At 40.0% G+C, this 14,985-nt stretch overlaps 1 long non-coding RNA gene across 1 annotated transcript; it reads left to right on the forward strand.

Moving 5' to 3' along the window:
- Positions 1-4,748: 4,748 nt before the first annotated feature.
- LOC129052848 (uncharacterized) lies at positions 4,749-13,486 on the forward strand. The gene is made up of 3 exons (XR_008517969.1): positions 4,749-4,983; positions 7,258-7,423; positions 13,123-13,486. It is a non-coding gene; the product is annotated as an uncharacterized LOC129052848 (long non-coding RNA).
- Positions 13,487-14,985: the final 1,499 nt, after the last annotated feature.

The following is a 14,985-nucleotide window of genomic DNA, read 5'->3' on the forward strand; positions in this document are numbered from 1 at the left end:
GAGATTTGGGTGGGGCCACAGTCAAACCATATAAGCATTTATTAAGATATGAACAAGTTTAGCAGTGCAATAATTATCTTCCACATTTCCATATGAGTGCACTTTAACACTTTTCTTAAAAATTAGGATTCTGGCACTTTGAGTTCAGTTTCCAGAAAATGCTATTGTCCCTTTACTCATCTCAGTCAAATTTGGTCTTCTCGCTGTAGGTCTTTCTCTGCCTGCTGTAAGGACTTCTGAATTTTCTGACTTTGTCTCAGCTATTACCTATTGAAATATATATGTCCCTTGACTGTTCTTCTGTGGATATGAGAAAGAACAGAGCAAGCATTAATTTTTGAGTGTTTCACACTCTAAGTTGACTGAGGGGACTTCTTAATTTTCTGTTTCGGAGAGAAAATTTGGTGTAGTGTTTTCTTAATCTCAGATTGCCTGGTTTCAAATCCCATCTTGGCCACTCATTTTGGGTAAACTTGGGTAAGTTGTTTAACTTTCCTGTGCCTCAGTTTCTCCATATGTAATATAGGGAGAATAAAAGCATTAACCCCATTGGGTTGTTGAGATTAAATGAGTTAATACATGTAAATCACTTAGAGCAATGCCTGGCACAGTGTATGTTCACTGTGTGGTACCCATGATTTATCACCATTATCATCCTCTACTCTTTTAACTTTTATTTAGGTTCAAGAGAACAAGTGCAGGTTTTTATATAGGTAAACTGCTGTCATGGGGGGGTTGTTGAATAGATTATTTCATCACCCAGGTACTAAGCTGTGTAGCCAATAGTTATTTTTTTGTTCCTCTCCCTCTTCCCACCCTCCACCCTCAGGTAGGCCCCAGTGTCTGTTGTTCCCTTCTTTGAGTCCACGTGTTCTCATCATTTAGCTCCCACTTATAAGTGAGAACATGTGGTATTTGATTTTCTGTCCCTGCATTAGTTTGATAAAGACAATGGGCTGGAAGCCATCATCCTCTACCCTTATGTTTCTTTGTGGTCTTTATGCTTTGGGAAAATACTTCACTTCTACACTTTGCCACTGGGGGTCTCTCTTGCATGTCTAGTAACCAAGTTGCCCTGCACACTGAGAAGGAAAAACCCTTAGAAGCTGTTTGGTTGTCAGGTGTCTCCAGGACTCAGGAGGGTACATGGCTGTTTTCGCTACCCCCCACACCTCAGTCCCAAGACAGGAGGAAGGTTGTGCTGTGACAACTTTCCGTGCTATTCCCCGCCCCCGCCCATTCTATCTCAACCAGCTTTCCCTTGAATTCACTCCTAGAACACTGTGCTTGTTCTTCCCAAACCCAGGTTGCCTGAGTCTCCTGTTTCCATCCTGAACTTCCTCCCACTCTTCAGAGATGGACAAGAGCAACAGGATGAAGTGCTCACCCTGACCCCACCTTCGTCTGGATGTTTGGAGCTGAAAAGGAGAGGAATGGCTGGGTGGGCGTTGGGGGGAGAATGAGAAAAAGGGAACACATTAGGGCCACTGATAACATAACTAAAATCAGCATATCATCATGAGCTTTGGCATAGAGGTTCTCAAGCTTTGCTGCACATCCAAATCACCTGCAGAGCTTTTGAAAATCTCAATGTCCAGGCAGCATCTCAGACCAAATACATAAGCCTCTGGGGCAGGGCCTGGGCATGCCAGACATTGAAAACCAGCACTAGCATCTGGCTGCTCAAAGTGTGGTCTGTGGACCACCAGCATCAATCTAAACTGAGAACTCGCTAGCAACGCAAAATTTCAAGCCACATCCCAGGGCTACGGAATGAGCATCTACGTTTTAACAAGACTCTGGGTGATCAATTTGCACACTGGAATTTGAGAAGCAGTCTTTAGCACCCTGATTGCCAAATATGGCTGCACCTTGAAATCACCTAGATAATCTGAAAATAATACCAATGCCTGGACTTAATCAATGTCCTCAGCTATGGAGAGTGAGAAAAAATAAAAGGAAAAATAAAAAGACAAATAAATGCTAAAGAAAGGTGAAAAGTTTAGAATATTTGGTATCTTTAGGTGAATTCAGGGTTGCAGCAAGTTACCATAAACATGGATTGGCAAAGACTTTCTATAAAGAATGAGATAGTAAATGTTTTAGGCTTTGCAGCTACTGCAAAAGACCTCTGTCTCAACTACAGACTCTCCTGCTGGAGTGAAAAAGTAGCGACAAACAGTAGTTAATTGAATGGGGTGGCTAGGATGTTTGGGGCTGAAAACATTGAACAATGCCTGACTAGCCTTGTTGATGGATTCTTCATAATCACATATTCATCACAGAGGCTGTTTAAATCAATGTGCTCAGCTATACCCTCCTGTCAGTACTAGAACAAATACGACAAAAACTTACTGTAACATCTACAATTATTGACTCAACAATAATTGATCTCTGTCTCACACACACACTAGCTTTTATCTATTTTGTTGTTTATCACAAACTGGTTTGTTGTATAGCATGGGCTGGCAAACTACAGCCAGCAATCCTAATCTGGCCCCCACTTTTTTTGTAAATACAGTTTTATTAGAACACAGCCACCGCATTCAATTACCTACTGTTTGTGGCTACTTTTTCACTCCAGCAGGAGTGTTCGTAGTTGAGACAGAGGTCTTTTGCAGTAGCTGCAAAACCTAAAACATTTATTATCTCATTCTTTATAGAAAGTCTTTGCCAATCCATGTTTATGGTAACTTGCCGCAACCCTGAATTCACCTAAAGCTACCAAATATTCTAAACTTTTTACCTTTCTTTATGCATCTGTGTATCTTTATATTTTTCCTTTTATTTTTTCTCACTCTCCATTAATATTCTAGAATGATTTGGATATTTGTAATATTTTAGACACATAGGGAACACTCACACTTACTAGAATTTCAATTGTTACCTTTCAGACTAACATCTTCGTATATTCCAGCAATTCAGTCTCTTTCCTTTGTGTCTTCAGTTTAGCCTGTCTCTTGCTGTGCCTTTTTTTAATTGAGGGCCATCAGTCATCCTGCTTCTGGAAGCATCAGAGTGGAACAATGCCTGACTAGCCTTTTTGGTGGATTCTTCATAATCACATATTCATCACAGAGGCTGTTTAAAGTGTGCTCGTTTTTAAGTTATTACAATCTATTCCCATCATTTTTCTGTCTGTGAGGCATTTACATTTTCTTAATATGCAAAGCTACTTCCTGGCATGAGGAGAAATATACTTCTTCCATTTTATATCTATTTCAAATTTTGTGTTTTATAATGTTGGTTTTGGTTTATAATTCATTGTTATGATATATTAACTGTACCACATGCACCAAGGATATTTATTTATTTATTTCCCTTGGGATACTTCTCTTTGCATGAGTGTTTTCCTCCCAAATGTTTAATTATTCTATGAAGTATACTGAAAATCAAAAGTTCCAATTTGAAACATGTATTCAGAACTATAAATCAAGAAATTGACTTAAGGTAAACATTTTTAGGAAGGGAGCATTCATGCAGTTATTTCTTTTCAGCCAAATAGCCATTCTTTCAGCAATTTATATTAGGTTCTGTCATGTGTTCCACAGGCTATGCTTGACAATAGGAATACAAGGTGACTAGGACACAGGTTCTGGTCACAGTCGGACAGACATACAAATAGATGCCTCCAATATACTTCAGTACGATCTACAAAAGAAATAAACACAAAGTGCTATGCGACTCCAGGAGAGAAACGGGATCTAATTCTCACCTGACGAGTCAGGAAACACCTGCTGTGGAGGTGACATTGACTCTTGAAGGATGAATTGGAGTTCCACAGCTGAAGAGAGAAGAGAGTACTTTAGTTATGCTTCTTTGCTGCATAGGAGCCAACAGAGAGGGAACAGTTACAAACACAAGGTTGTAAGGGGATCTAGTTGATGAGGTGATGTATTTACTAGACACAGAAGGAAGGATACATTGTTTTATATTTTAAGGAACTCCATAAAACCCTCCTCTGAAAGGTCATCACTGACTTACTAGTTAACATCAACACTGGTCTCTTTTCAGCCTTTGCCCTGCTTGATCACTCTGGAGCCATTTAATTGTGTTGGTTAGTCCTTCTTTCCTTGGTTCCTGTCCTCTCTTGGTTTGCCAAATATTTATCTATAGAGAACTACATAGATTTAATAATCCTCTTGGATTCTGCTTTTGGCCTCTTCAACTCTTGCTCTGTGTTCATTTCCCCCTGAACCTAGCCACCCCCAGTGGCCAGTTTCTCTCTCTCTCTCTCTCTTTCTCTCTCTGTGTGTGTGTTCCAGATGGCTTATCTTGACCGTGACACTTGAACAGCCACCTATGAAACATCTCCCTCTGGGTGTACCCAGAACACTCATACTCAACAAGTCCCACGATTAATTCATTGTCTTTTTCTCAAATACTCACTAGATTTGCCACACCTTCCCCTACACTCACAAGTAACACATTTTATAGTCACCATAGATTTATGATTCTTACTCAGCCTGAATATATGTAATATCTCTCCTCTCCATATGCTCTTCTCCCCCTCAATGGGCCTTATCTTTTTCAGGCTATGATGATCTAGGATCTAACAATTTTTCTAATCTCTGTACCGGTCAAAGCTCCCTAACCACAAAATTTGACCCTGGCTAGTCAAAGCAGAAAAGGAATTTTTTAAGAAGGATATACAATAACAAACTTGGAAGGCTGTAGGACCAGGCTCAGAAAATGGGAAGCATCATGCAAAATGGAGCCTTGTCTGCCATCTGTCTTGTCCTATTTTCTCAAACAGGAATGGTGTTCAGATGTTGAGCTGCCCAAAGTATTAAACATATAATCTAGTTTTTCTAACCCTCTCTTAATAGATGATATTGGTGCTCTTCCCAGATCCACTTGACCAGCAGAATACCCAAATGCTCAGCCGCTTGTGAGCACTTCAGCTGATGGCTTATGCCTGTGACCTTCTCAGAAGGAATACCCTTGGCTAACTGGGACAGCCAATGGCCCTGCGACACAGAGGTACAAAAGCCTGGACCCTTCCCTTTCTCTCTGCTGTGAGATTTATGCTCCAGAATCTGTCTTGTGTGAAGACAAGGTTAGACATTGACCAAGATCACTTATTTGCTTGACTCCTTCTCCTGCCCTGTCTTGCAGTACGTGTTTCCTCCAGAGCGCATGCCTTTAATAAATCCCTGCCTCAAGCTCCGCTTCCAAGGAACCCAACCTAAGACCCACCCTCAAACAGAGTTGATCACCTTCTCCTTTGTCTTACCTCCATTTATACTACATTTCTTGTTAATGGCACTTGCCACTCTGTATGGCAATTGTTTCTTCATATGCCTGGATCTTTTAATAGGCTATGGAACAATGGAGTGCAGGAAATGCAGGAATTTTTTCTCTCATTAAGCCCTAGTATATACATAAACAGGAAATTAAAAATGGTAAGTTGAACTTAATTGAAAATAAAAGTCAGATCACAGTGGATTAAAGAATGAGTAGAAGTGAGGTAGTGGAACTAGTTATTATAGTGCAAGGTTATTCTTTCCAATGTCCAAATGTTCCTTGGAATATTATTATTGGCCTACCTATTTTATCCACCAACTAGATTGTGGATAACTGAACAAAAATACATTTTTAGTAATTAGTCATTACTCAGAAGGATTTTTTACAAGACATAAAGTTCATGCAATCTGGTTAATTTTCCAAATGGGTCAGATATATTCTTTCTTTCTTTGTTAGCTTTGTTATTACTTACTCAGGAAGGGGTCACTTTTGAAATTTGTGACTTAGCAATTTCTTCCACTTCAATGTCAAAAATAACACTGCATGGCCAAGGCTAGGGATTTCATACATTTCTTTAGCATTTTTGAAGCCTACATTCCTTATCACTCTAGAGACATTATGTAAAATTATTTCATATTTGACAAATGATTCCAGTTTGATTATCATTTTGCCTCATCTATAGAAGTCTGTGTGTGGACAGTCAAATAATTTACTGAACATTTGACTGATTATTGGACAGTCAAATAATTTACTGAACATCTGCTGTATACAAAATACTATGCTATCAATTGTTGGGGGTTAGGAGGTTGACAAGTAATATAAATAGTCTCTATGCTGAAGAAGCTTGAGCTAGCTAGAATTGTGGCATAGCTTAGAATAATCTACAGAGGACCTCATCAATCAATTTCAAATTAATTAATAATTGATGCTAATCCTGTAAGGACCAAGAGGATACAGCATGAGGGGATGATTAGCAAGAACTAGGTCAATAAACAAAAGAAGTTTTCTGGAGAGAAGTGTGCTTAAAGTGTGTTGATGAACCTCAATTTAAAAGACACTTTCTTAATATTCCTGTCTAGCCAATGCCCTCCTTCTTGTCTCTACCCTAGAATTCCCAAGACATGGACAAGAATTGCTAGAATTCTGACCATGCCATAATCAAACACTGGAAGGAATTGAGTAGGTGGTGACTAGTCTATATTTTAAGTTGAGAGTCTCACTGGGCTGCCACTTGGTGAGATGCCATTGGTCCAAGTTCTGACCCTCATATTTATAAATCCACAGGTTTGACTTTCTCAGTGAACCCAAAGGTGAACAGCTTCTCTGTGAGTGATCAGCAGACATTTTCTATAAAGTATAAATATTTTACAATCTACAGGCCATATTGTCTTTGTCACAACTATTTAACTCTGCTGTTGTGGTGTGAAAGTAGCTACAGACGATATGTAGATGTGGCTGTGTTCCAATAAAACTTTATTTACAAAATGTAAAGGCCGGCCAGATTTAGCCTACAGGCTATAGTTTGCCATTCCCTGTTGTAGAAGACTGACTCACACCAACAATATTTCCAAGTCATTAATCAGCCACCAGGAGGACTCATATAAGCGGGACAGATTATTACTGCATCTTTGATCAGAAATTGGCCACTAGAGAAGCTCAACTTCAAATCAGAAGTTTGTTTAGTAAGAACAGGTGAGGCAAATGAAATGTTTTGGTTTGTGTTCTTACAGAAGTGACCCTGATACGGTTTGGTTAGTTGTCCCCTCCAAATCTCATGTTGAAATGTGATATGCAGTGTTAGAGGTGGGGCCTGGTGGAAGTGTTTGGGTCATGGAGGTGGATCCCTCATGAATGGCTTGGTGCCCTCCCCATGGTAATGAGTGAGTTCTTGCTCTATTAGTTCATGGGAGAGGTGGTTGTTTAAAGGAGCCCCTTAAGTTCTCCTCTCTCTCTTGTTCCTTTTCTCACCGTGTGACATGCCTCCTCCCCCCTTTGCCATCTGCCAAAAAGGAGAAGCTTCTGGAAGCCTCAACCGAAACCATGAAGATGCTGGTCCCATGTTTGTACAGTCTGCAGAGTGATGAGCCAAGTAAACCTCTTTGCTTTATAAATTACCCAGTCTCGGGTAGTCCTGTATGGTAACGCGAAATGAAGACTCTGAGGCAATGGTTTAAATGTAAGTAATTTGTTTGGCAGATAATCCCAGCAACTATCAGTAAGGAAATAGAGAAATAAAAACGAGGAATGGAAAGAAGCCAATAAAATTTGCATTACTAAGCAAGATCGATCACCAAACTCAAGGAGAACATAATCTCACTGGGAGAACGTGCCTCTGATTTATACCAGTCATGGCACAAGGGAGCTGGGATGTTTATCCAGTAACTTGATCCATCATTGGTAGGGGGTTGCTTGTGGGGAGGATCAGAAAGAGCTCCAGTGTCCAAAGAAAGGCTTCAGGCTGAGGGTTGTAGGTGCTGGCAGCTGGAAGTTGGACAGCATGTATGAACATGGTAAATGCCAAGGGGCTATGGAGGGAGGGCACCAACAGCATCTATTAGACTTGTTTTCTCCCAAATGATATTCATAAGGTAGCACAGCTTACTGAGTAAATTTTCTATTACAGGATTTTTTTTCTGAATAAATAGAACTGCTGCTGTAAATCCAATCAACCTTCCTCTCCATGGTGTTGGATAGGCATTAACACATATTTTTAACAGTTAATCCATTTTGTGAAATAGTTTCCCTTAACCATAGTTGGTATAATCCCAATATAGAACATATTAGAATTGTCATGAATATAGCTTTTTCAAATTGTTTTATGTTTTGTTTACTAATATCTTTTTTAATATTTGGGAATCATGGGGCTTGGGACTGAAAGTGGACCAAACCTCACCCCACTCTTATTTGGCCTTGGTGATTCAGTGTATTATCTGTGCTCTCTTGCCATATTTATTGTTAGAGGCAGCCAAAGGATGGCCTGTGGGAGTAACTATGGAAAACAAGAGTGTGTACACACTCTCTGAGGGCACACCCTAGTTTTGGAACACAACCCCATAAATGAGGAACTCCACAATGCTGGCATGTCCAGGGCAAAGTTCTTAGGCTGTTCATTAACTTTGTGCACCACTTCCATTCTCTTTGAAGCCAACAAACAGCAGTCTAAGCCTAACAGTTGAGCTCATGGGCTTTGGCACCATGCAGACCCAAGGTAGATTACTATCTCAGCCACTTGGCTTTGCTGCGTGGCATATTCATTCAGACATAAATGTCAATACCTTCCTGGGCATCCTATGAAAAATCCATTTTCACAAAAGCATTTCAGGACAATGTAGACTTTCTTAACATTTCACAGTAGAGGCCAAGAAAGAGTTCACATCATTTTCCTCAAAGCAATCAACTTAAAAATTTCAATTGACGTTTATATTCTCCCAAGTCCCTTCTTGGCCTACCTGATACAACGATTTTCTCTCTGTCCTTCATACAATGCTCAGTGTTATAGGCTCCATTCTCTTCATCCTTCCCCTCACTTCTTTTCTCTTCCATTGTGATATGCAATTGAGCCCCACTTAGCTCTCCAGCTCATCAACATAAAGGGTTCTCCAGTTAACAGGACCCACCTGCCTTAGAAGGCAAGTGCGATTATATGTTATTTGTGGCAAGGGGTAAGGGATGAGAATTATTTCATATGCCTCATGTATCCATAAAGGACTTCTACTTAATATGTATTTTTGTGTGTATGTGTGTTTCCACTTCATTCCCTGAGAACTAAACACATGTTGGTAACACTGCCAGCCTCTCTCTGCTCCTTTGTCTATTCCTTTCCAGCAGTGAAGAAGTATAACTTTTCTGATCAGAAACAGTAAGAAAAGGAACAAAGTAGATGTGTATGGCAGCCATTGAGGTGTGCCACTCGGAGAACCTCTCAGGAAAGAACTTGCCACTCAGTTGCAGGGAGTGCAGCTAGTTGACAGCCTCCAACTTTTGAAGGCCACATTCTTCTCGGGAAGCCTAGCCAATGAGGAAACACAGAAGAAATGCTATGGCCTGACCGTTTCTGCCAATATGGGACTCAATTAACAGGAATTATTTGCTTTGGAGCTGCCCTAGGTGTTGACTGAGACTTTGTCAAATCTGCATTGAGATCCCAGGCTTGCCCTGCCCAAACTTACTTTCTCCCCCTCGCTCAATCTTGCTTTCTCGCCTCTTTCCTTTCATAGGTGTCATAGCCACAGCATGGTCTAAGACTTTCCCTGCCCAGTTTTGCTTCCTCCCCCTTTCATCTTTCACAAGATTTACCTCCACATATACTGTTTGCACTACTAACTCTGTCTCAGAGTCTGCTTCCAAAAAGACCCAAATAATACAGTGTGGCTCTACAGCTCTACTTCTCTTTTTCTGTCTCTCGGTCTCTCTCTTATAATTTGTACAGAAGATTCAAACACTCTTACAATCTCCATGTGCTGCATGTCTTAGGGAATGATTTTCCGCTACGAGTGGGAGGCTGGATTCTTGGGTATATTGTTAGGAGGCACAGTTTCGGGGGTCCATTACGACTATAAATCTAGTCTCATTCTGCAATTCAATCTTAGTTCAACAAGGGTGATATTTTTATCTCTGTTTTATTCCTGTGTTTTATGTCTCAATTAGTTTGTGACTCTGGAGGGAAATAAAAAGGGCTGCTTTATTTATCCTTTCAACCCCAGCATGAATAGGGGTTGAATATTTTTAAATTCTTTTATGTAATTTAGAAGACTTGAATGATTTTCCAAAAGCCACGTGGGGTATTCGTTCTGCTCTATTCTTATGAACTCATTTTAAAAATTCATCCAAAGCATGATCTTAAAAAGTAATGAAAACTGAGCAGACAGACAGAATTCGATTAATAAAGACACTATTGCAATAATTACTTCTGCTGATGGACTTATTGCTGCCTTGAAGATGTAAGGATAGAATGTATGGACTGTGAGCATGAGGCTTTCCTAGAATTTTAGTGTGTATATGTATGCTCTGTGTGTGTGTGTTGGGGGGAGGTTGGTTGGTCCTACACAGGTTGTTTGGAAAGAGGCACTAGCAGACCGGTTTTACGGTACCAGTCCTTTCACAATTCCTGTCTTTGGGAATCACTGTGCATACAGTTTTTGCTGAAGTGTTGGCCTAGGGCACTCCAACCTTCCCTACCAGCTGCCTGGCCCAGCTTGCCTCAGGTGCCTTCCCCGTAGTGTCATTCATTGTTGCTGTCCCATCTGTAACCTCTCAGCTTATCCAGGAGATCATGTGCAACTTCCGTGGACAGTTACTTATTCCTATACTACCAGAGGCTTCTTACCTTAAGCACCTGTATTTCTGTGACTTAGGACATTCTCTGGCTATGAGAGTATGCTACACTCACTTGTGGGGCAAGCCAGGAAGGGCCAGGCAATTTAATGACCTAGAAGTGACTTTCACAAATGAAGAACAGAATTTGGTGGGTACCTCTCCAATTTCCTTCCTTCTCTTGGAGGGATAATTCTAGGGCATGATGTCTCATGATTAGCAGCATGAGAGATAGCAAAGTCTCTCAGCAGGTCCCTAGTGGATTGAGCTCCCTAGTAATAACTTACTCATGAATGTGCCTTTTATTGAATGTCTTCCCCTTTCTCTTTTTTCCCCTCTATGCTTCCTGGTATTACTCCTTGCTATGCACTGAATGTTTGTATCACCTCAAAATTTATATGTTGAAACGCTAATCTTCAGTATGATGGTATTTGGAGATGAGGCCTTTGGAAGGTAATCAGGTCACTAGGGCGGAGCCCTCATTATGTGATTAATGCACTGAGAAGACACGACAGAGGTTGTTTTCCTCCTTCTCTGCTCTCCACCATATGAGGGTACTGCGAAAAGACTACCATTTTCAAACCAGAAAGAGAGCTCTCACCAGCACCCAACCATGCTGGCATCCTGGTTTCAGACTGCTGGCTTTCAAAATAGTGAAAAAAATACTATTTTTCTTTCAGCTACCCAGTCTATGGTAATCTGTTTTAGCAGCCCAAACTAAGACATCCCCCAAATAAACTGCTTGTATGCAAACCCTTCTCCCAGGATCATCTTTTGGGAGAACTCAAGCTAAGATACTACCCTTGCTCTTACCAGATTTTTTGGGGAAATTAAAAGAAAGGGTGAGGGTAAGAAAACAGAAAGGAGCAGATGTGGAATTTAGCAGAGTTGCAGAAACTATGGAGATTTGGGGTGAAGAACAAGGAACTCCTATGGTGACTTTCTCCAAAAAGGCTTTGAGAAAACAACCCCTCTCTATTACCAACTCCCAAGGCACAGTCTCATATCCATGAGCAACCCCACTTCTAGTTTATGTGTGATTCAGTTTCTTCCAAGCTAAACCTGCTTGACTTGACCAGAAGGCCAAATAAATTCAAGCTTGCTCCAAACATGTCTCTTTAGATCAGGTTATTCTCATTTGTAATGAAGAAACTGAGGCAGCTAACAGGTTGATCATTTGTAACACTCTTTTTTAACTATAACATTCTAAAATGTGGGAGAAGCTCTAGTCCCAATAGCAATCCATGATTAAATAACTATGAAGTTTGGAAGTTGGGCCTGTAAACATTTCTACAGAGAGCTACTTCATTCATTTTGTTTTATTCGATTCATGTTAGTTTCTAATCAGTCCCCAAAGAGGGTGGAGTATCCTCTTTGAAGGCCCATAGTTTTATACGACTCCACCTTTCTCAGACAACCCAGTGATTTGTAATCAAGAATGAATATTTCTACCAAGTAAAAAATGTTTAACATTATCCCAGCTTAGTAAGAGGAAAGGTAGGGGATAGGGGTGGGTAGCAGGTAGAACCTTCATTGGAGTGAGATGGCTCCCCAAGGAAAACAACTGCAACTGTGTTTTTCGAGTTCTATTCTCGATTTTTTGTTTTCTTTTTTGAGAAAGAGCCTGGCTCTGTGACTCAGGCTGGAGTGTAGTGGGGCGATCTTGACTCACTACAACCTTTGCCCTGCTGGGCTCAAGCGATCCTCCCACCTCAGCCTCCCAAGTAGTTGGGACCACAGGCATGCACCACCACATCTGGCTAATTTTTTGTAATTTTAGTAGAGATAGGGTCTCACCATGTTGCCTGGGCTGGTCTCGAACTCCTGAGCTCAAGCCATCCACCTGCCTCGGCCTCCCAAAGTGCTGGGATTATAAGCATGAGACACTGTGCCCGGCTCAAGCTCTATTCTATTCAGCCAATTACCTCAGCGCAGGACAGGGGAAGGAAATGGGGCAGGGGAAGGGGTCCCTGATACTATGGTTGGTGCCTTGGGAAATATATTCCTTGGGGCTATTGTTATTGCCTATTACATAAGTAAGCTCAATTAAAGCCAGGCTTATCAGTCAAAAATCTCTGCAACCAATCAATAAAGGACTCAGGATATGCAGACCATAGTGTCATCCAACTCATGTGTTTTTAGATTTTGAGATAATATTTTTTGAATTCCTGTAGAGGAAGGAGTACCTACATAGCATTGGTTCCTAAGAAAGTGACTCAGCAGGCCCCATCAAAGATTGCCATTGAATCAGGTTGTAGGGTTTGGCAGGAGAAGGAGGGCTGGAGAACAGTACAAGCTGAGGGCTGAATCACACTGGCTGGCACTGCAAAGAACCCCATCTAACCCTAGTTAATGCCAGCATTCCATCTAGTTTAGCTCAGAAATGGATTTTAGGTACTTCCTGCTGTGTAGACTTTCTTGCTTCTCATGCTGTGCTGAAAATAACTTGCTAAGAAACCTGGAAGATCCCCCTCCCCCCGCCACTTAACCAAATGTCAAAGTTGTTATTACCAATAATGGACAAACTAACATCATGTGCCTCTTGTTGTGATGCTTTAACAGGACACAGAGCCATTTAAGTCATATTTCTGCCAGAAGAGTACCTAAACCAACTGTAATCATGAGGAAACATCAGACAAACTCAAACTGAGAGATATTTTACAAAACAGCAGGCCTGTGTTCTTCAAGAATGTCCATGTCATAAAACACAAAGACTGAGAACTAGTCCATATTAATGGAGGCCAGAGAGACGTGACAACTAAGTGCAACACATGAACATGGATTAGATTTAGGAGGAAAAAGAATAGAATGACCAGAAAAACATTGTTGCAACAACTGTGAAAACTGAATATGGACTGTATATTATATAATAAAGAGCATGGTATCAATGTTAAATTTCTGGAATTGGATACATGTACTATGGTTTTGTAAGAGAATTTTTTTCTTTTGCTTGCTTTTCTTTTAATTTTTTTAGAGACAGGGTCTTGCTCTGTCACCCAGGCTGCCTTACATTGGCTTGGTCATAGGCCACTGTAACCTTCAACTCCTAAGCTGAAGAGATCCTCTTGCCTTGGCCTCCCAAAGTGCTGGGATTACAAGTGTGAGCCATGGTGCCTGGCCCAGAATTCTCTTGTTCTTGGGAAATATATGAAGTTAGCTGCATCTGTCTGTCTCTTCATTCAGGTATTTCTGTGTGTGTTTGTGTGTCTGTGACACACATTTGTAAAATGTTAAAAATTGATCTATCTAAACATAGAAAGTTATGTGTATTATACTTTATAATAACAATTTGACAAGAAACAAGGACATCATAAAATTGTACCCAGCTGGTGTAAGTGGTGAAACTATCAATCCAAATACATGGAATATTGTCTAAAGTTTATAAGAACCAAATTTATAAAAATTGTATGTTAAGATTATGGCTCAACTTAATGGAAGTCTTATATTTATATTTGTATACACTTAAATATTATTATAATTAATAAAAACTTATCCAATCTACAAATGAAGTGTAAGAAATTTAGGTATTTATCTTAACTTTTCAAAATAATTAATAAACTAAAAGTCTTAGACAAACTACAGAAAGTCATGTGTATTGTATATGCAACTATTTTGCAAGTTTTAAATTACTTCTAAATAAAAATTTAAACAATACCAAATTATTTATTATTATTATTTTATGAAAAGTAAATTACACACAGAAAATTTTTCTGCAAGATCCTACTCCCATAGTAAAGTAGAAAGGGAATGGGCCTGGGACACCTGAGAACTGGTTACTCCTAGCTCTACCATTAAATAACTGAGCATTGTGGGAGAAAGTCACTAAATTACCCAAGACCCAATTTTCTGTAAAATCAACTCCTCACATTTGCAGGACTTCTCTTCCCACATCTTCACTCTAAGAACACCAAATCATAAACTCCATTTCAAGTGTATTTATTCTTTATTGATTAATTTAAATATAGCACCCTTCTTCCTGAGAGCAAAGCCACAAACCACCAACAATGACCAACTTCAAAATAAATGTCTGCAAATGCAATTAAGTGCATTTTAGAATAGATTTGTACTAACAGGAAGTATAATTAACTCAGAGGCATTCTTATAGAGTAATCCCAGGTTTGTTATATAGGTTCATTTCATCCATAAAGTCAAGAGAATACAATTGAGTTGTACAGAACATCAGCATATCTGACACGTTTTAATAAGGGAGATACAGATTATATCCCAAATAAATAAAGAAATGGCAAAAAATAGTAATGAATAGTTTCATTAACAAATTATGACATGATCTGCTGGCAATATTAGTCTGACTCACTGATGCAATAAGGCTCACAGCTAGCTGCAAAAGTAATGAATCTGAACAGAAATTGACTGTGAACTGTGCTTGGCTTAAACTCGGACTAACCATCCTGCTCACCTAAGAGA

This window comes from Pongo abelii, chromosome X, assembly GCF_028885655.2.
Source record: "Pongo abelii isolate AG06213 chromosome X, NHGRI_mPonAbe1-v2.0_pri, whole genome shotgun sequence".
Classification (NCBI taxonomy): Eukaryota; Metazoa; Chordata; class Mammalia; order Primates; family Hominidae; genus Pongo; species Pongo abelii.